Below are 22,536 nucleotides of genomic sequence, written 5' to 3' on the forward strand. Positions count from 1 at the left end.
AAGCAGCGTCCCACCGAGACTCAGCTTTCATTCTCTTGTCTGTCTTTTCTAAGCCTTTCAGCCACCCCCACTCAGGTTCACCCTTGGCTGTGCTGGCGCAGCACACTTTATAAAGATATGCCTCCCCACTCCAAGGATGGGTTCCTGCCTCAAACCTCACCCTTACTGGAAACAGCTCCGGGAAACAGCTTGGGGGAGGGTGCAGCCATTTCCAAGACAACCCCTGCAGGACTGACTTCCTTCCATTTGGTCGCACCTCGGATCGTGATGTTATACCCAGGGTTTTAATATAAGTAGATAGTACTGGAAGTGCTAGCCACAAGTGATCACACAAGAAGAAATAAAAGGCATCCAAATTGAAAAAAAGGAAGTAAAACTTTCATCATTTTCAGATTACATGATATTGTACACAGAAACCCTAAAGACTCCATCAAAAACTACTAGATTTAATAAATGACTGTGGCACTAGTAGGATACAAAATTAACACCCAGAAATCTATGACATTTTTATTACTTTTTAAAAATATATTTTTATTGATTTCAGAGAAGAGAGAGAGAGAGAGATAGAAACATCAATGATAAGAATCACTGATCAGCTGCCCCCTGCACGCCCCACACTGGGGATTGAGTCCACAACCCAGGCATATGCCTTGACCAGGAATCTAACTATGACTTCCTGATTCATAGGTCGATGCTCAACTACTGAGCCATGCCGGCCAGGCAAAATCTGTGGCATTTTTATACATCAATAATGAATTCTTAGAAAGAGAAACTAAACAAACAATCCCATTTACTATTGCAACAGAAAGACTAAGATACTTAAGAATAAACTTAATCATGGAGGTAAGAGACTTGTACTTGGAAAACTACATTGAAAAAAGAGAGAGAAGATACAAACAAGTGGAAGAATATACTGTGTTCATTTATTGTAGAATTAACACCATTAAAATGTTCCTACTACCCAAAGCAATCTACAGATTCAATACAATCCCTATTAAACTACCAATGGCATATTTCACAGAGCTAGAATAAATATTCCAAAAATTTACATATAACCAAAAAAGACCCCAAATAGCCATAGCAATCTTGAGAAAGAACAACAAAGTTGGAAGGATCACCAGATATCAAGTTACTAGTATACTATAAAGCCACTGTAATCAAAACAGCCTGGTACTGGCACAAGAACAGGTATATAGATCAATGGAACAGAACAAAGACCTCAGAAATTGACCCAAGCCATTACGCTCAATTAATATTTGACAAAGAAGGCAAGAACATACAGTAGAGTCAAGATAGTCTCTTCAATAAATGGTGTTGGGAAAATCGGACAGGCACATGAAAAAAAATAAAACCAGACTATCAATTTATACCACATATAAGAATAAACTCAAAATGGATAAAAGACTTAAATGTAAGTTGGGAAACCATAAAAATCCTAGAAGAAGCCATAGGCAGCAAAATCTAGACATCTCTTGTAGCAATATGTTTATGGATACACTAGAGGCTTGGTGCACAAAATTTGTGCATGGGTAGGGTTCCTAGGCCTGGTTGGCGATCAGGGCCGATCTGTGGGGTGACCGGCGGGGCGATCAAGGGGGGCCCTGCTGGCACCGGCCTTGGTTGGCCTGGGGGAAGCTCCTGTGTTGAGCGTCTGCCTCCTGGTGGTCAGTGCACATCATAGTGACTGGTCATTCCACCGGTAGTTCTGCCGTTCAGTCAATTTGCATATTAAGCTTTTATTATACAGGATCTCCTAACGCAAAGGAAACTAAGGAGAAAATAAACAAATGGAACTACGTCAAAATAAAAAGCTCTGGACAGCAAAAGGAACCATCAAGAAAATGAAAAGGGAGCCTACTGTATTAGAGAACATATTTGGCAATGATATATCTGATAAAGGATTTTTCTCCAAAATATACAAGGAACTCAAACAATTTAACAAAAGGAAGACAAACAATCCAATTTAAAAATGGACAAAGGACCAAAATAGACACTTTTCCACAGAGGACATACAGATGGCCAAGAGACATATGAAAAAAATGCTCAAAGTCACAGATCGTCTGAGACGCAAATTAAAATGACAATGAGGTATCACCTCACACCTGTCAGAATGGTTACCATCAACAAATCAACAAATGACAAGTGCTGGCGAGGATGTGGAGAAAAAGGAACCCTAGTATACTGCTGGAGGGAATGTAGACTGATGCAGCCATTATGGAAAACAGTATGAAATTTCCTCATAAAATTAAAAATGGAATTCCCATTTGACCCATGATCCCACTTCTAGGAATATATCCTAAGAAACCCAAAACAACAATCACAAAGAATGTATGCATCCCTATGTTCACAGCAGCACAATTTACAATTGCTAAGATCTGGAAACAGCCTAAGTGCCCATCTGTAGATGAGTAGATAAAAAAGCTGTAGTACATTTACACCATGGAACACTATGCAGCTGTAAAAAAGAAGGATCTCTTACCCTTTGAGACAGCATGGAGGGATCTAGAAATTATGCTCAGCAAAATAAGCCAGCCAGGGAAAGATAAGTATCACATGATCTCACTCATATGTGGAATCTAATGAACAAAATAAATGATGAACAAAATAGATCCAGAGATATAGAGGCATGGAACAGACTGTGGAATCTCAGAGCATAGGTGGGGGAGGGTGGATGTTGGGAAGAGATCAACAAAAAACTTGTGTATGCATATATGCATAACCCTTGGACACATACAATAATGTGAAGGCTTGGGGCAGGGGATGGGGGAGGTCTAGAAGAGTTCAATAGGCAAAAATAGGGGACATATGTAATACTTTCCAATAAATATTTTTTTAAAAATGTTTAAAAAGGGGAAATACAATTGTAGGTAATTACAATTATACAGATGATGGAGGAATGTTTATTAGTGTTTAATCAAGTGCCCCACATAATAAGAGCCTAATATGCAAATCGACCCAACTGTGGAACAACCAGCGGAACAACTGGTCCCTATGATGTGCTCTGACTGCCAGGGGGCATATGCTCAACACAGGAGCTGTCTCCTGTTGGTCAGTGCGCACCTACAGGGGGAGCGCTGCTAAGCCAGAAGCCAGGCTCACTGCTGGTGAGTGCGGTGGTGGCAGGAGCCTCTCCCACCATCATGACAGTGCTAAGAAGCAGTGAGTCGAGAGGTAAGGAGCAGCGAGCAGATGGGCACTAAGGAGCGAGCGGTGCTGGACTGCGAGAGGGATGTCTGACTGCCAGCTTAGGGTCCCAGACTTCGAGAGGGTGCAGGCCAGGCTGAGGGACTTTTCCCACCCTCCAGTGTACGAATTTTGTGCACTGGGCCTCTAGTGAGCTTATTTTAAAAATCACTAAATATAGAAGGAAACAAGCTGCTATGAGTAGGGGTTAACATATAATAAATATATAGCCCTTAAAATTTCAGATAATTGGAATCAGAGAATATAAGATATAAAATAAATATGTATGAAATGTTTAACAAGGTTTTAAAAAAGAAACAGAAAAATGAGAAAGTATTTTAAAAATTATCAAGCAAATTGGGAAAGAATTAAATAACACTTTAGAAATTAAATAAAAAATCGAGGTATTAAAAACTCAAAGGATGACTTAAACAATGGATTAGAAACAAACGCAGTAAATTAGCTCATTGAGCTAAAAAATAAAAAAAAATGTTTGCTTTAAAAAAAAAAGCTTCAACCAAGAATGACAGAAAGGGGAAAAAAATAAAATTCTCCAATGATAGTAAAATAGCATAAATACTCTAGATGCAGGAACCTAGATATTTAAGACTAGGACACTGACACCTCTGGAAGTCCAGCTACTATTAACTAATCTCTATGTTAAATCCCTGGAATTGGCTAGCCTATATAATAAAAGAGAAACCTGCAAATTAACCGTCCCTCCGCTATACTCACCAGCCAATCAGAGTGAGTATGCAAATTAACCTGACAAAGATGGCGGTTAATTTGCATACACAGGTGTCAAGCGCCCCAGGAGGTGACGACGGCTGTGGGCTCCCGGGACCATTGCCGGCCCAGGAGGCGAGGCCTGCCACGCCAAGCCATGCCTGCGGGCTCCCGGGACCCTGCCAGCGGAGAGCAGAGCAGAATAGCGGGCAGAGAGCGGGAGGTTTGGAGGACTTGGCAGAGCAGGAGACCGCTGGACATAGAGCAGAGCGAGAGAGAGGGCGGCTTGGTGGGCGCAGCTCCCTCTGTCACCCCAGATTCCTCATCATAGCTGTGGGAACTGACAGCAGGGAGGAGGAAGTCCCACCCCCACAGAATCAGCCAGAATCAGCCTTTGGTCAGATAGCTCTCAGCAGCCTGACAGCCAGGACTCTCATTCACCGTGACAGTAGAGAGGGTGGGACTATGTCTAAAGAACAACTGTTGATACAACGTAGCTCTGCAGCCAAAAGATGCCGGCGTTATTGACAGAATATGTCTTCAGAGCAGCGTGCGTCTGATTTTGAAAGAAGGTGGCTCCTGCGAAAGAATGTATTTGAAGACCAGGTACTGGAAAAACGTCACTCTGATGCCGAAAAACACTGGCGTTATCAACAGAAAATGTCTAAAGACCAACGTGTCTTTGAAGTTGAAAGAAGGTGGTGGCGACGACAGAATATGTCTAGAGAACAGTCATCAACAAGTACTACCAATACTGGTAGGAACTGCCTTCTTAGCAATAATGGAGTACATGAGGATGCAATTCTCAAACATAGTTGTGGTGGAATGACTGTTCAATGTGAATTGTGCCTATCACTAAATTTCTCTGATGAAAAACCATCCAATGGAAATGGAAATTTACTTGATGTTGTAGCAAAGGGAAAGTCTGTCCAAATGATATACATTTTCCAGATTACCAGGCATATTTAAAAAGATTAATGACAAACGAAGATTCTGACAGTAAAAATTCCATGGAAAATATTTGTTCCATAAATAGTTCTTTTGCTTTTGCTTCCATGGGTGCAAATATTGCATCACCATCAGGATATGGGCCATACTGTTTTAGAATACACGGACAAGTTTATCACCGTACTGGAACTTTACATCCTTTGGATGGTGTTCCTCAGAAGTTTGCTCAACTCTATATTTTGGATACAGCCGAAGCTACAAGTAAAAGATTAGCAATGCCAGAAAACCAGGGCTGCTCAAAAAGACTCATGATCAACATCAACAACCACATGCATGAAATAAATGAATTAACAAAATCGTACAAGATGCTACATGAGGTAGAAAAGGAAGGCCAATCTGAAGCAGCAGAAAAAGGTATTGCTCCCACAGAAGAAACAATGGCAATTAAATATGATCGTAACAGTGACCCAGGTAGATATAATTCTCCCAGTGTAACCAAGGTTGCTGTCATATTTAGAAACAAAGATGGAGAACCTCCTTTTGAAAGGGACTTGCTCATTCATTGTAAACCAGATCCCAATAATCCAAATGCCACTAAAATGAAACAAATCAATATTCTGTTTCCTACATTAGATGCAATGACATAGCCTATTCTTTTTCCACATGGTGAAAAAGGCTAGGGAACAGATATTGCATTAAAGAGACAACAGTGTAATCGACAATAATACTAAACAAAATGTAAGGACACGAGTCACACAAATGCAGTATTATGGATTTCATCTCTGTGTGGGACACGTTCAATCCTATTTTAAATGCAGGAAAATTAACAGTTTATCGTGGATTCATATTCAAAAATGGAGGCCAATCGGATTTCATCAAAGCAAACCAATCTAAGTTGAGAGTTGAAAAACATAGTGGTTTGATGGATTATCTCAAATCTAGATCTGAAAATGACAATGTGCCGATTGGTAAAATGATAATACTTCCATCATCTTTTGAGGGTAGTCCCAGAATTATGCAGCAGCGATATCAGGATGCTATGGCAACTGTAACGAAGAATGGCAAGCCCAATTTATTCATAACCATGATATGCAACCCCAAATGGGCAGATATTGCAAGCAATTTACAACGCTGGCAGAAAGCTGAAAACAGACCTGACTTGGTACCCAGAGTTTTTAATATAAAGCTGGATGCTCTTTTAAATGATATCTGTAAATTCAATTAATTTGGCAAAGTAATAGCTAAAATTCATGTCATTGAATTTCAGAAATGCAGACTGCCTCATGCTCACATATTATTGATATTAGATAGGGAGTCCAAATTACATTCCTCTAATTAATTCCCTTTCAATGTGCACGAATTTCGTGCACCAGGCTACTAGTATCCTATCTAATAATAGAGAAACATGGTAATTAACCGTAACTTTGCTACCCTTCCCATTGGCTAATCAGCAAGATATGCAAATTAACTGCCAGCCAAGATGGCGGCCGGCAGCCAGGCAGCTGAAGCGAACATGAGGCTTGCTTGCTCCAGTGATGAAGGAAGCCAAGGTTCCCCGCCTGCCGTAGCCCAGCTCTGAGCTCTGGATGCAACAATGTTGCAATTATAGAACCTAAACAAACTCCAGATACCTGCTTTCAGCCGGCAGCGGGCTCAGAGCTTAGAGCGCCAGTGATGGCAACAGAGTTTCAATTATAGAATCTAAACAAACCCAGATACTTGCTTTCAGCCGGCAACAGCCTCAGAGCTGGAGCCGGTTCTCAGCTCCAGTGACAGCTATAGAAGGTAAATAAATCCCAGAATAAAAAGGAAAAAAAAGAAAAAAGGAGAGGCTGGGAGCTTCAGTCACCCGCCAGCCTGAAAACAGCCCTCAGCCCCTCACCCAGACTGGCCAGGCACCCCAGTGGGGACCCCCACACTGAAGGGTGTGTGACCAGCTGCAAACAGCCATCATCCCCTCATCCAGGCTGGCCAGGTACCCAAGCGGGACCCCCACCCAGATCCGGGACACCCTTCAGGGCAAACCAGTCGGCCCCCACTCATGCACCAGGCCTCTATCCTATATAGTAAACGGGTAATATGCAAACTGACCCTTACAGCAGAATGACTGGGAATGACTGATCACTATGACACACACTGACCACCAGGGGGCAGATGCTCAATGCAGAAGCTTCCCTCTGGTGGTCAGGGCACTCTCACATGGGGAGCTCTGCTCAGCCACAAGCCAGGCTGATGGTTGCCAGTACAGCAGTGGTGGTGGGAGCCTCTCCTGCCTCCTCAGCAGTGCTAAGGATGTCTGACTGCAGTTTAGGCCTGCTCCCCACTGGCAGGTGGACATCCCCCGAGGGCTGCCGGGCTGCCGGGCTGCCAGAGGGATGTCTGATTGCCATCTTAGGCCCAATCCCCCGGGGAGCGGGCCTAAGCCAGCAGGTGGTCATCCCCTGAGGGATCCCAGACTGCAAGAGGGCACAGGCCGGGCTGAAGGACCCCTGCCCCCCGCCCCGAGTGCACAAATTTTGAGCACTGGGCCTCTAGTATTATAATAGAGTTCTGTAGACTCTTAATACCAACACATTCTACTGAAAAAATCAGAAAATACCAGCCAAATAATGTTACCTTAATCCCATATAGTAATGCTCAATCTCACTGAACAAATGCTTCTCTGGTATTTCATTTTTTCCTAAATATACTTATATCATAGCAATCTTTAAATTCTCACATCTTTCTTTAGTTAAAGGTAGAAATTTCTTAAGACCTATTAGTTTGCAGTTCTCAGGATCATGGTCTCTATGTTTCTCCAATTTCCCTCAGGACTAAATTTTCACAGGTTTTCTGATTAAATATTCTTTTAATAAAGGGCAATACTACAGATTAGTCAGTTAAATCAACAATTATTCTTAAGCCTCTCCTTCTACAATTTAACTAATATAGGAAATAGTTATGAAAATTTATAGCTGACCTTTGAACTATATGAGAGTTAGGAGCACTGTCCTCCCCCATGCGGTTGAAAATCTGAGTATAACTTTTGACTCCCCCGAAACTTAATTACTAATAACCTACTGTTGACCAGAAACCTTACCGATAGATAACATAAACAGTCAATAAAACCAGTTTTGTATGCTTTATTATATACTGCATTCTTTTTTTTTTTCAATCCTCACCCCAGGATATGTTTTTATTGATGAGAGAGAGAGAGAGAGACATCGATTGGTTGCCTCACACACATGCCCTGACCAAGAATGAAACCCACGACCTTTTGGTGTATGGGACAACACTCCAACCAGCTGAACCACCCCGCCAGGGCATATACTACATTCTTGCAATAAAATAAGCTAGAGAAAAGAAAAGAATCCATTTATAATACTTGAAAAATAAAATCTGTGTATAAATGGATCCATGCAGTTCAAAGCCATGTTGTTCAAGGGTCAAATGTACAGGATGGGCAAAAGTAAGTCTACAGTTTGAGTACACGAAACAGTTTATCTTGTACTATTCTCTATTAATTACTGTATTATTTTCCATACCCACAATTGTAAACCTATTTTTGCCCACCCCTGTATATAGAGCTCTTTAAGAAAGGAATACTTGCTATTAAAAAAATGATATACACAGATATTTGGTTAAACTTGGTTTCCAATATTAAAAACATTCATTTAAATTATATAATACAATTTACCTGTTAAATAACAAATCTCAGTTATTCTAAAAAAAAAAAAAGTAACTTATCTACATCACCAGGTCCTTGAAAAAGTTATATACAAAATATAATAGGCAATATTTCTGATCAAGGAACTGAATACAGGGATTGAAACATTTAATCCAAGTGGTCACATACAGGAACTAACAATTCCTATTGGTTTGCCCTTCCCTCTTCCCCAATTTCCAGTTTGCTTATTATATGACTTTACTTACTTTAAAACTACATGTGGGATTCTGGCTCTTTTGAGACACTTTTATTGACTGTCCTTAAAATCTCACTAACAATTCTAATCCAACCAAAACATTCCTTATGTATCAAATCAAATAAGATTTTCTTTGGCAATGGCAACTTCTCAATTAGTAGCCAAACTCTGGCTAATTCTACATCTCTGAAGCAGCCCATTGAACATGAGGCACCCAGAAGAGGATTTCTGCCCTTTTAATTAGAAAACCTCAGGGGATGGTGCCTTTAATTCTCTATAGGACTTCTTTGAAGGATAATCCCAAGGTGAAATGATTTTCTAACTGCACTGATTCAAACCTGAAGATCTTCAAACAACCCAAAAGACATGACTATGGTTCAGCTTCAGAATGTCTACACAAAGTTCTGGAAAGAAACAATGTCAAGGGTACTACTAATCCTCATCAGAAAATGAAATTATCATTTGTGCTTTAGTTACATATCACTAATATTCAAAATTCAGAACTGAACATTTAAAAAACTTCACCTATCTTTTCTTCTATTACATCATAACATCTTTGGCTTCTATGTCTTTTTTTTGCCTTCTGTCTTTCCCTCTAGGTCTTATTCTCTCCTAAGCAGCAGCCAAGTTTCATTCTTCTTCCCACAAATTCAGTCTTGCAAATTGTATACCATTTCTACTCCTACTCTTACCACCTAGTCCCTCCCCAGCCTGATCAGTCTCTTCTATTTTCCCTTTCTTGCTTTTAATTCTTCCTCATTCTTGGGCTTACAGCAGCAGTTCTCAACCTGTGGGTCGTGACCCCTTTGGGAGTCGAATGACCCTTTCACAGGGGTTGCCTAAGACCATTGGAAAACACATATATAATTACATATTGTTTTTGTGATTAATTACTATGCTTTAATTATGTTCAATTTGTAACAATGAAATTGGGGGTCACCACAACATGAGGAACTGTATTAAAGGGTCGCGACATTAGGAAGGTTGAGAACCACTGGCTTAGAGGAATGAGAAGGTAGTGCTGCAGCAAGCCAGCTGCAATGGGAAACGTGTTAATGAACTCATGCAAATCTGAGTTTGAGAGGTAGAAGAGAAATGGCTACCACAGCAACATTCTAGGGAAAGCTGGGGGGCTACTGAGCAACCCACAGTGAAAAACACTATTACTAAAGGTGAGGATGAGTGATACATAATTGTTCAAGTTATACTAGTGTAAAGCCTGAATCTTGGTTTAAATTTGGATACAGTCTTCCAATTATTGAATATTTTTTCCTGGTTGGAGAAGCAAAAAACAACCATTATTTAAGCTGTAAAAAGGAGGCTAAATTATTCATAGCAGACTGTTTCATGAGATATACAAGATGCTGATACAGGCTAGAAATCACTGATCAAAAAGTTATCTGGATTCTACCTACAGGAAACCTAAAAGCAAAAACCTATAGAGACAGAAGGTAGATGAGTGGTTGACAAGGGCTTGGGGAGAGAATAGGGACTGACTGCTAATGAGTACAAGGGGTTTTTTTTAGGGGTGATAAAATCGTTCCAGCCCTACCTGGTTTGGTTTAGTGGTTGGAGCGTTGGCCTAAGGACTGAAGGGTCTTGGGTTTGATTCTGGTCAAAGGCATGTACCTTGGTTGCAGGCTTCATTCCTGGCCTGTTGAGGCATGTGCGGGAGGCAACCAGTCAATGTGTCTAACATCAATGTTTTTCTCTCTTCCCTGTCTCTCCCCCTCCCTTCCCAATTCTTTCTTAAAAAAAAAAAAAGTTGTAAAATTAAATTGTGGTAATGGTTGTACAATCCTATGAATATAATAAAAACTACTGAGCTATAAATTGTATTTTTTTGAGCTATAAATTTCAAATGGGTGAATTTATGCTAAGTGAGTTATATCTCAACTAGAGGCCTGGTGCATGGGTTCATGCATCGATGGGGTCCCTCGGCCAGCCCTGCAGGGATGGGGACGAAACCAGCAGTTCAACATCACCCAAGGGTCCGGGACTGCTATGAAATGTTCAACTGGAAAAAGGACCCCAAAGTATTTGTCTTGAAGAGATAGACTTCTGTCCATACAAGCTAACACTCTTTAAAAAAAAATTATTCACTGAGTTTGTCCATGAGATGCTTTGTGTATATGGAAAGGGGTGCTGGAAAAATAACAGAAAAAGCTTTTTTCAGTGAAAATTTCATCTTTCTAAACACACATACATCCTCCTATACTTTATTAGCCTCATGTCAAATGACATGGCCCAAAATGGCATTTCTCAACTCCCTACCACTTCTCCTACCCAGTTCCGTGTCTCAGGAAATAAATCTACCATTCGTAATGAGCTTACAGAATCCTGTCTGTATTTCCCTTACCAAAGCACATAAAACCCTGTGAAAGAATTATCTCATTTTAGATTTTAAGATCCATGAGGGAAGGGATCATGCCTTTTTATTCATAGTACTTACTGTATCATGACATTTGATTAATATGTAAGACAAATGAATGACAGCCATCATCGTGCCTTCTTCCTTCCTTCTCAAAAGTTAGGAATTCTTTTCTACCCAGGTATTCATTCCCATAAAAATTGACCTGCAAACAAACTGTATCCTACCATTTCCATTTTGCTATTCTTTACAATATAGATCACACTAGGTGGCTCAGTAGTTGTTGAAGTACTCACTTGTAGAAGGAGGCACGTATACAGATAGAGAAAATGAAGACAACAGATATGGAGTAACACAGGATTAAGCTGTGGGTTGACTACGAAACAAAAGCTGCCAATTCTAAGATTAGCCTCTTGACATCCAAAACAGCCTTATAGACTCTCAGCAAAGATAATATTCTACTGCTTTATAAAAAGTGAAAATTTTATTTATTGCCTATTTACATTCTGAAGCCTGATGGCATACTTCAAAGATGTTTTTCTAAAGCCTGGTTAAGTTTTATGATTCTGTTTGCAAAACAAAACCAAAAAATTATACACAGTCTTCTTCTCTTATCTTTACCATTAACATTTTCATTTCTGAATTTTGGCAACAAAGGTCATAAGTAAGCAAGTTGCATCTCCTATAGATGAATGTCATAAAATAAAATTGTGTTTGGTTTGTGGTACTAGTTGTATCATATGTGTATCTTATATGCTTTTTTAATATTAAAAACTGAATAGTTCTTCTTGGTGAAAAGTTTTTAAAAGGAGCTGACATGACACATAATTCTGTAACCTCAAATTTAGCATACACTTCCACTTCAGAACCCAACTCAATCACAAGATTCACTTTTTGGGTACAATGAAACCAGTCATATCCTCCCCATACAAATTTTCTAATCCATCACAAGTGTCAACATATTTTCTTTTAGCAATAGCAACAAAACTGCAGTAACCCACATATATAATTACTTTGAAGAGTCCAATGAAATGTGTTTGGTTTCTGTTACTAGCTGTCAAACTTTGGGCAGGTAACTTAACCTCCGTCTCAATTTCTTCATCTGTTAACAGATAGGTAATAATTGTTTATATCCCATATAGATATGAATATTTAATGAATAGTACTTGAAATTTTTAATAATAATACTTAGCATATAAGTGCTCAATTATGCTCTATCACTGTTACTAGCTAATGTCAAGGCTAGAAAAAATGAAGAGGCACACAAAGAATCAAATTCATGATTCTGGTCTCTTTAATATCCTACTCCAATAAATGAATCTAAGCTGCCTATATAAAATTATCCATTTAAACATTTAATAAAGGCAATTGTATATGTATTTTCTAAATACTGGAAATAGTTTTAACAGTTTGATAAGGTTTAAAGTTTTAGAGGTTTTAATGAACAGACAATTCATATATTAAACATTGGTTTGGTTCACATTAAATCAGTTGATAGTTGCTAATACAATGTGTAATTGCTGTGATACCACAATTCCTCTGTTTAAAAGAATGTACAGTTCATAATATTTGCAAATGTAACCGGAAACAGAGATGCACATTATGAATGTCTTGTGAAGCTTCAAAGCCTAAATACAGAAAATTAAAATGAAATCTTTAAGGTCCAGAATCAGTCAAGTTAATTTTCTATACCAACATAAACTCTGCCACATTTCAGATTTGCGTAATATTCACTCTTAAACATCCAGGTTCAGCCAAAATAATATATAAACAGTGTAATAAATATCTCCTTCCAGAAAGATCTTAACTTTTTCCACCACTGCCTACAGCAATCACTCCCACTCTCAGGTAGATTTTGCCTAACCCTAACAAAATATCTGAAAGTCTACTATCCTCAAGGCATTGTGCTAGGCCTTGGGTATATAAAAAGTTATTGTATTGTCCTAGCCAGTATAGCTCAGTTGATAGAGCGTCAGCCTGCAGGTCCCGGGTTTGATTCCAGTCAAGGACATGTATGGTGACTGCAGGCTCCTCTTCCTCTGGTTGAGGCTCATGTAGGAGGCAACCAATCAATGTGTTTCTCTCACATTGATATTTCTCTCTGTCTTTCCCTCTCTCTTCCACTCTCTAAAAATCAATGGAAAAATATCCTCGGTTGAGGATTCAAAAAAAAAAGGTTATTATATTTTGCCCTTCAGAATTTTATAATTAAAATGAACACACAATTATAATTAAAACACAGAGTAAATTATATTATTAAAGCTATCCATATAATACAATAGATACGTAGAAGTACAGAGAAAAGAAGAAATACTCTGTTCATCAGGGAAGGTTTTGTGAAAGATGAAATCTTAGAAATGAGCTTTCATAAAGGAGAAAACAAAAGCTGAAGAAGGGCGAGAATTTCAAGCTACCAATTAGCATAAACAAGGATCCACTGAAAATACAGGGTATGTTCCAGAGAAAGCAAGTGTACCAGTTTGGTTGAAATTAGATCAGTCCTGAGGTCCAATCAATGGAAAGTGTCAAAAGCCAAACCAAGATTTCCAAACTTTATTCTAGAGGCAAAAGAAGTGATTGAGTATATTGAACAGAATGGGGGAGAGAGAGACAGTACAAGATGCTAGTGGTAAAGACCAGTTAAGCGTTCTAAAACAATAGTCTGGGTATGAGGTAAGAAGACTAGAATTGTTCAAACGCTATTCTTCAACTTTAAATAACCCAGGACCCACATATAAAACCTTAATACCTTTTATGAAAACTCCCTATTTCTTTTTTACAGGAAGAACTAAGTTAATTAGAATAAGTTAGTTTTCTTACTCTTTCATCTTTTCCTGTAGCAATATCGTCTTGCCCATTTCTAATCATGAACTGTTAACTCCTCTTCGAAATACCAACCCTTGTATTTCCCTCACTTGAACATTCACCTTTGCTTTATTACTTACTTTTTTATCCTCTTTTTAATCATCTACTCCAAACCCATGACTCTTCTCCAGCTTTAGTCAAATAAATCTACTCATACATTACTTTCCCATTATCTCTTAACTTCTCGTCTATTCATATATAAGTTCTATAACCTCAATCTCTTCTAAAGTCTCTACTCACTCTCTTATAGTTCTTATAGCTTCCAGATTAGTGGCTAAATTTATACTCAGCCCAGCCGGCATGGCTCAATGGTTTAGCATCAACCTATGAACCAGATGGTCACGGTTCGATTCCCAGTCAGGGCACATGCCCAGGTTGTGGGCCCAATCCCCAATGTAGAGGCATGCAGGAGTCTGCCAATCAATGATTCTCTCTTATCACTGACTAGAGGCCAGGTGCACAAATTCATGCACCAGTGGAGTCCCTCAGCCTGGCCTGTGGGATCGGGCCAAAACCAGCTCTCCGACATCCCCCAATGGGTCCCAGATTGCGAGAGGGCGCAGGCCAGGCCAAGGGACCCCACCTGTGCACGATCAGGGCTGGGGAGGGACCGCGGGAGGGCTCCAGGGCATGTCTGGCCTGTCTTGCTCAGTCCCTATCAGTCCGACCCCAGCAGCAAGCTAACCCACCAGTTGGAGCATCTGCCACCTGGTGGTCAGTGCACGTCACAGTGAGCAGTTGAGCTGCATTAGCATATCATGGTTTGATTGGTTGAAAGGATGACTGGACACTTAGCATATTAGGCTTTTATTATATAGGATGTCTCTCTCCCTTCCTTTGTGAAATCAATAAAAATATATTGATTGATTGATTGATATATATTTTAAAATAAATAAGTAAAATTATACTCAAAGACAACCCTCTCATACCCACTAAGTCTCTATTCCCCTAGGTATCTCAAGATTTCATATACTCAATAATAGCATATACTTAACAATAACAGCTACCATATTTCTTTGGTACTTCATGGTAGAAAATATAGCAACTGCTTTACATAATTATTTCATTTAATCTTTAAGATTACCTTATGAGAAAGGCTTTCCCACTTGACAGATAAAGAAAACTGAGGCTTAGAGAAATCAAGAAGCTTGTCTAAGATCACCCCACTATATAAAAACAATCCCGTTTACCATCGCACCAAAAAAATTAAGCTACCTAGGAATAAACTTAACTAAAGAGGTAAAAGACCTCTACTCAGAAAACTACAGGACGTTGAAAAAAGAGATAGAGGAAGACATAAACAGATGGAAGAACATACCGTGTTCATGGATTGGTAGAATCAACATCATTAAAATGTTCATACTACCCAAAGCAATCTATAAATTCAACACACTTCCCATTAAAATACCAACGGCATTCTTCACAGATCTAGAATAAACTCTCCAAAAATTCATCTGGAATAAAAAAAAGACCCCAGCCGGAACTGGTTTGGCTCAGTGGATAGAGCGTCAGCCTGCGGACTGAGAGGTCCCGGGTTCGATTCCGGTTAAGGGCATGTACCTGGGTTGCGGGCACATCCCCGCTGGGGGATGTGCAGGAGGCAGCTGATCGACGTTTCTCTCTCATCTATGTTTCTAACTCTATCTCTCTCCCTTCCTCTCTGTGAAAAGTCAATAAAATATATTAAAAAAAATAAAATAAAATAAAATAAAAAAAGACCCCAAATAGCTGCAGCAATCCTGAGAAAGAACAAAGTAGGTGGGATCTCAATACCAGATATCAAGCTGTATTACAAAGCCACTGTTCTCAAAACTGCCTGGTACTGGCACAAGAACAGACGTATAGATCAATGGAATAGAATAGAGAGCCCAGAAATCGGCCCGAACCAATATGCTCAATTAATATTTGACAAAGGAGGCAAGAACATACAATGGAGCCAGGATAGTCTCTTCAATAAATGGTGTTGGGAAAACTGGACAGATATATGCAAGAAAATGAAACTAGACCACCAACTTACACCATACACAAAAATAAACTCAAAATGGATAAAGGACGTAAATGTACGACGGGAAACCGTAAAAATTCTAGAAGAATCCAAAGGCAACAAAATCTCAGACATATGCCGAAGCAATTTCTTCACTGATACAGCTCCTAGGGCACTTGAAACTAAAGAGAAAATGAACAAATGGGACTACATCAAAATAAAAAGCTTCTGCACAGCAAAAGAAACCATCAACAAAAAAAACAAGAAAACCCACTGCGTGGGAAAACATATTTGCCAATGTCATATCTGATAAGGGCCTAATCTCCAAAATTTATAGGGAACTCATACAACTTAACAAAAGGAAGATAAACAATCCAATCAAAAAATGGGCAAAGGACCTAAATAGACACCTTTCAAAAGAGGACATTCAGAAAGCCAAGAGACATATGAAAACATGCTCAAAGTCACTAATCATCTGAGAGATGCAAATCAAAACAACAATGAGGTACCATCTCACACCTGTCAGACTGGCTATCATCAACAAATCAACAAACAAGTGCTGGAGAGGATGTGGAGAAAAAGGAACACTCGTGCACTGCTGGTGGGAATGCAGACTGGTGCAGCCACTATGGAAGACAGTATGGAGTTTCCTCAAAAAACTACAAATGGAACTCCCATTTGACCCTGTGATCCCACTTCTAGGAATATATCCCAAGAAACCAGAAACACCAATCAGAAAGGATATATGCACCCCTATGTTCATAGCAGCACAATTCACCATAGCTAAGATCTGGAAACAGCCTAAGTGCCCATCAGTACATCTACACGATGGAATACTATGCTGCTGTAAAAAAGAAGGAACTCTTACCATTTGCAACAGCATGGATGGAACTGGAGAGCATTATGCTAAGTGAAATAAGCCAGTCAATGAAGGAAAAATACCACATGATCTCACTCATTCATGGATAATAGAGACCATTATAAACTTTTGAACAATAATAGATACAAAGGCAGAGCTGCCTCAAACAGATTGTCAAACTGCAGCGGGAAGGCCAGGGAGGGTTGGGGGGCAGGAGGTAGGGGGGTAAGAGATCAACTAAAGGACTTGTATGCATGCATATAAGCATAACCAATGGACATAAGACACTGGGGGGTAGGGGAGGCCAGGGGATTGTCAAGGGCAGGGGGGGGGGGAAAAAAGGACACATATGTAATACCCTTTGTAATACTTTAAGCAATAAAAAAATAAATAAATAAGTAAATAAATAAAAATTTAAAAAAAGATACCCCACTAGGAAGTGTTACCTTCTCTACTTTGTAGCCTTCAATGTGGCTCTACTCAATGAGTGTACTCAAAAACATTTCCCTTAGTATCAACCATGTTAGTACATTGATTCATTCCTCAATTTGAGCAATGACAGATATAAAATTAGCTCTGCTGACTTCTGAAACTTTGGGAATGAGGAAATGAACTTAGCTTCTTAAATCTTTTCTGAATATTTTAGAAGAGACCCTTGCATTGCAAGATTTAAGTAAATATAAATACTCTTAACTCTAGGAATCTGGGTCAAAAGTATTAATATTCAGCTTTTCAAATTTTAATTCCTAACAACAAGAAGGATCATCTAATTGGGAAAAATCCACTCAGAAATATTTTGAAAATAATTCTGTATCTATACAGATCTTATCCTGGCATGTAACTTCAATTCTGAGCCAATATTTCATTTGTGAAACAGTGATAGCAGCATCAAATATTTTAGAGGGCTGTGGTAAAAATTATAGCCTGACACAAATAAATAGTAACAAATTATGGCTTTTCTTATTCACTTTCTTCTGATCTAAAAGTAGTTTGGTATAATAGGATTTTAATTCAAATCTTTTCAGCCACAAAAACTCTAATGACTTTCAAACTGGATCCTAAATATGAATGCTACATAAACCTATGGTCAATGGATTCCAAATAAACATATTAGTAATTATAAAAACTCAAGCTCCCTCATTCATTGCACTTTAACTCAAGGAATGTTTAAAACACTTTTAATTTTATAAACACAGTATCAAGTTTACTTTATTAATATATGCTAATATCCAGTATCTTTCCCTCAGTTTCTCACAAAAACTCTAAAGTGTGTATTACATTTTAGATAAAGGTTACTGAAGCTCACCTCTCATAACTGTTTATTTTCTGTAGCTCCTCCTACCTGCCTCAGCAAAACAAGCTATGTAAAGAGATTATCTAGGTAGTACAGAGACAAGTAGGACATGCAAAGGTCAAAATCATCACGGAATATATCCTGGAGACTCAAAATATAATTTTTTTACTTGAGTAATATGGAGCACATTAGATATTAGAAAGAGGCAAAAAAGAATATAATCAATCTTTTGATTCTGATATAATTTAACCCAAGCTTCTTTCATATAAGGACCCAGGTGGGAATAATCCCAGGTGGAAATTCACAGAATTTATACATAGAGGTTAATAGTAAAATAATAAATGAAACAACTCAATTTTAAAATTTTTGGTCACCAATGTGATTTGAGATGGAAAGCAACATATTCTGAAATAAAAATACTACTCAAGGAATAGGAAGATACAAACTTTTACCTAGTTGCCTCATAACACCTTCCTCCTCCCACAAGGTCCATATCTTTTACAGAGCCACACCTTGTTTTATCTTTTTGTTTAACCCTTATAGGACTCTACTTGAGCGGATTTTCTTACATGGCTGCCTCCTTCCTCTGATTGGATTAAGAATGGAAAGTAGTCAAGAGTAACATTCATTATCAAGTCATGTTCATGCCCTAATTTTATACACTTGTATCTATCATTAAACAATGTGATACTTGGGGAGGGGGTAACATTCAGGGTCAGGTACCTATATAAGTGTTAGATAATCATTTGGGGTGATCATCAAAATAATTATACTTAATTATTTCTACACAATCACAGATTCATGTCTTCAGAAATTAATCAGCTCTCATGGGTGAGAATTTCAAAGATAACAAGCTCTCTTTGGGCATATGTCAGTCTTTAGTTTTAAATTATTAAGTAAATAAACATCCCATACAAAAAAAATAGTGTAGCTAAACAAGAATCAGCTACACTATTAGCCATTATAAGAAATAGTCTAGGTGTAATCTAAACAAATTTAGTGACTGCATATTTTCAGTAACTGCTTAGCAATATTTACCAAGTGATATGATATTGCTATAAATTTCTTTGAAAGAAAATATAGGTATTAGGGAACATTTTCAAATGAAGGTTTATTAATAAGATAAACAAGACACAATTGGAACTGACAGAAAAAAACTTATATGTTCTTATAATACCCTTCACATCAAACTACCAAGGGCCACGTGACTGTTCAAACCTAGAATCTCAAACACCCTTTGATTTCAATCCCCCTTCCTCCCAAGAGTTTTTCTAGACTTCCCAATCCTACTAGAAAAGTCAATAAAGGCTATCTACTGGATATCTTTCCTAAAGAACAATCACCAACTTAAAATTCTTCTAAATAAGACAAAACCCCAGGCAGAAAATTAGCTTTAGAATGCTGAAACATTAAAGTACAGACGAAGAATTTGGTCAAGGCATATTGAACAAGATAATAAAAAAATTTAGCAACTGGACAGTACATCTGATAATATAATCTACTCTTTTGGCTTTACCGATTTGTAAGCCGAGATTCAAAAGGTTAAAGGACTTGTCCATGGACACAGATATGTTGGAGCACAGCCATGACTAAACAATTCTCATCTCCCAGTGCAATGTTCCCTTCAACAGTTTATACTGTAATTATTATGGTCATCACTCAGCCCTTCAAACTAAAATATAAACAGATACAAACCATGTTAAAAATAATAAATATATATATACACATATATATATATATTTATACCTATGCCATGTACAAAATTTTGACGAATGCAGCTGCCTTCAACCATGTTATTTCTCAAATATATGACGTATCTAGCCAAACCTTACCTCTCCCATGATTCCACTGATGTGAAAAAGTTTAGATATCAAATAAAAAATGTCTTAAGGAACTTCCATGTGTAGTTCATTAAGTTAAAAGCAATCATCCCTACATGACTGTTTAATTAGAAATGTTACACATAAGAAGAGGGCTGTAACATCAGGCAAGGAATGTTTGTGCTTCAAATTATTTACTGGCAAAGGAAATGCTAAGTTAATAAAGGTAACATATATGATTAGGAAATAGGCAGTGGGGCGGGTCACTGTCCTCCTAGTCAGTTTTCTAATCCGTAAAGAGTTACAGAAATACAATCTTTGGCATAGGCCCAACATACAAATAAGTAAAAGTATAAAACTGAGGTGGTTCCAGTTAGGGAGTTGGAGAGCCAGCCCTGCCGGACCTCTGAGGGCTCTGGAGCCCCTAACGCGCAGCAGAGAACGGTTTACATGAGTCAATGTCAATCCTCTTGACTCTTCAGAGCTGTTCGCTCCTAAAAAATGGCTGTGTTTAAAATCCCCCAGGTGCACATTTGTAAAGATCAAGCCTCATTCCGCAAAACCATTTTTAAAATTCCTCCGTCCTTTCAACGTCAAAATCATTCACTGCGAGAAAGTAACCATCACCCGTATTTTTACATCTCTGATCCTCTTCCAATCACTCATTTGAATGCGCCAGGCTCATTCTTTCAAATTTAAGGGGGGCGGTGGTGCGTAGGTTTCTCGGCTTGGACAACTGATGACCTCTGTGGGTTTTAAGGGCCGCGTGCTTCAGGAAAAGGAAAAATAACTCCGGGGGTGACATTTTCAAAACGCATCTAAACCCGCGAGTGGTGGAAGGCTCTGCACAGCCGGAGAATATTTCCAGCCGACAAGCAGAGCAGAACTACACCGCAACCGAACGCGAACACCGACAACGTTGACCCGCACAATTAGCACCGCTACAAAGACGAGAAGAAATCAGTGCGACTGACTTCAATGGATCAGCTCGACGCCTGAATAATGAATGAATCGGAGGCATCACTGACTTGAGTTCTGAATAAGCCTCGCTCTCAGCTCTGCGCCCTAGAAAACCTGAAGCAAATGCTACAGAATGTGATGGATCGAGGCCAAATTCGGTCCAAAGGAAGCCCCCGCCCCCCTTCTCTCCGCGGACTCCCTCCCACTGGTTGGAGCCCAGGGCGGCCAGGCGGGTGGGGGCGGCGGGAGCCCACTCGCCGCTCGGGAAAAGTTCCGCCGGCCGCGCTCGGGCCGGGCCGGGCCAGCCCGCGGCCCTCGCCCGCGTCGCCGCCTCCAACACCCGACCCGGCCGAGGGTCGCGCCCCCTCCCCTCGCCGCCGCCGCCCCCGCCGCCCACACCCCGCCCCCGCCTCCTGGCCGACGCCCTCGCGGAGCGTTAACCCCTCGCCGCCCGCCGCCCGACTCCGAGGAGGAGGCCGGGCCAGGGGGAGGAGTTGTCGCGTCTCCTCCCGGGAGCGCCCCGGCAGACGCCCGGCTTGTTTACAGGCCCCAGGCCCCAGGCCTGGCCGCCGCGCAGGCCCGCGCCGCCCGCCCGCCCTCGGCCCGAGCTTCGCGCTTACCCGGAGCAGCCGCGGGCGGGCAGGTCCCTGGTCGGCCGAGGCGGCGGCGGCGACGGCGGCCGGGGAGGGGGCGGGATGGGGGTCACCCAGGCGGCTGCGGACCAGGTCAGGCTGGGGAGGGGGCAGAGGAGGGGAGGAGCCGGGCTGCGTCCGGGCCCCCGGCTCTCGGCGCCCTCGCGGCTCAGATCATCCGGGCGTTGGAGCGGCAGGCGGAGAGCGGGTCCCTAAGGAGGAGGAGGAGGAAGAGCCGAAGATTCATCGCTTTCGCGCCCCACCTGCCTGGAGTGCCCCCCACCCCCCCTCCCCAACCACCGGTTCCTGAGCTGCAGCCGCCCGAGCACCCGAAGCTGCGGGCCGGGCCGGCCCGAGACCACTGCTCCCTCGCTCCTGCGCGCGCTCCCGCCCCTAGAGCCGCCGCCGCCGCCGCCGCCTCGAGCGCGTACCCGCGCAGGCGCGCTCACGACGGAGCCCTGCTGCCCCTCCCCCACCGCCCCGCCCGCCCCGCCCCACCTCGCCCCGCCGGCTCCGCCGCCGCCACCGCCGCGGCGCGGCCGAGCTGCCGAAGGGACCCGGATGTCGTTGGGCAGGAACTGCGGCGAGGCCCAGCCCGCGGCCCGGCGTGGGCGGGGCGGCCGTGGATGACGCCACTCCCTACCCAGCTTTTCTCGCTGCGAAGGACGGGACGGCGGCCCGGAGTCGAGGAAGCATTCGCGTCCCGTGTCGGCACTGGGCACCGGCGCTGGGCAGTGTCGCGACTGTCAGGAGCAGCGGCGGGGGTGGAGGTGGGGGGCGGGGGGAAGAATCGAGGGCCTCTCCAACCTAGGCCGTTTGCTGTGTCGGACTCGGAAGCTCTCCCTCCGCGCTTCCACCTGTCTGCAAATCCACACCCCGCTCCCGCCATGATGCCGTCCACGGAGCCCCGAGGATGGACCCTGCCCTTGCCACCTTTCCGGCGCGGCCCCGGGCTGTTCGCCGCCGGGCGGCTGTGTGTGGCTCGAATGCGC

General features: G+C 41.3%; 1 protein-coding gene across 1 annotated transcript in view; it reads right to left on the reverse strand.

Annotated features, from left to right (window-relative positions):
• The window catches only part of PPM1A (protein phosphatase, Mg2+/Mn2+ dependent 1A), a 46,752-nt gene extending 24,807 nt beyond the window's left edge, over positions 1-21,945 (reverse strand). The window contains exon 1 of the mRNA XM_081090474.1: positions 21,533-21,945. The gene's annotated coding sequence lies outside the window, so the exon portion shown is untranslated. The remainder of the gene's footprint in view (positions 1-21,532) is intronic.
• Between the last annotated feature and the right edge of the window lie 591 nt (positions 21,946-22,536).

The sequence above is a fragment of the Myotis nattereri genome (assembly GCF_964212035.1).
Source record: "Myotis nattereri genome assembly, chromosome: 1".
Lineage (NCBI taxonomy): Eukaryota > Metazoa > Chordata > Mammalia > Chiroptera > Vespertilionidae > Myotis > Myotis nattereri.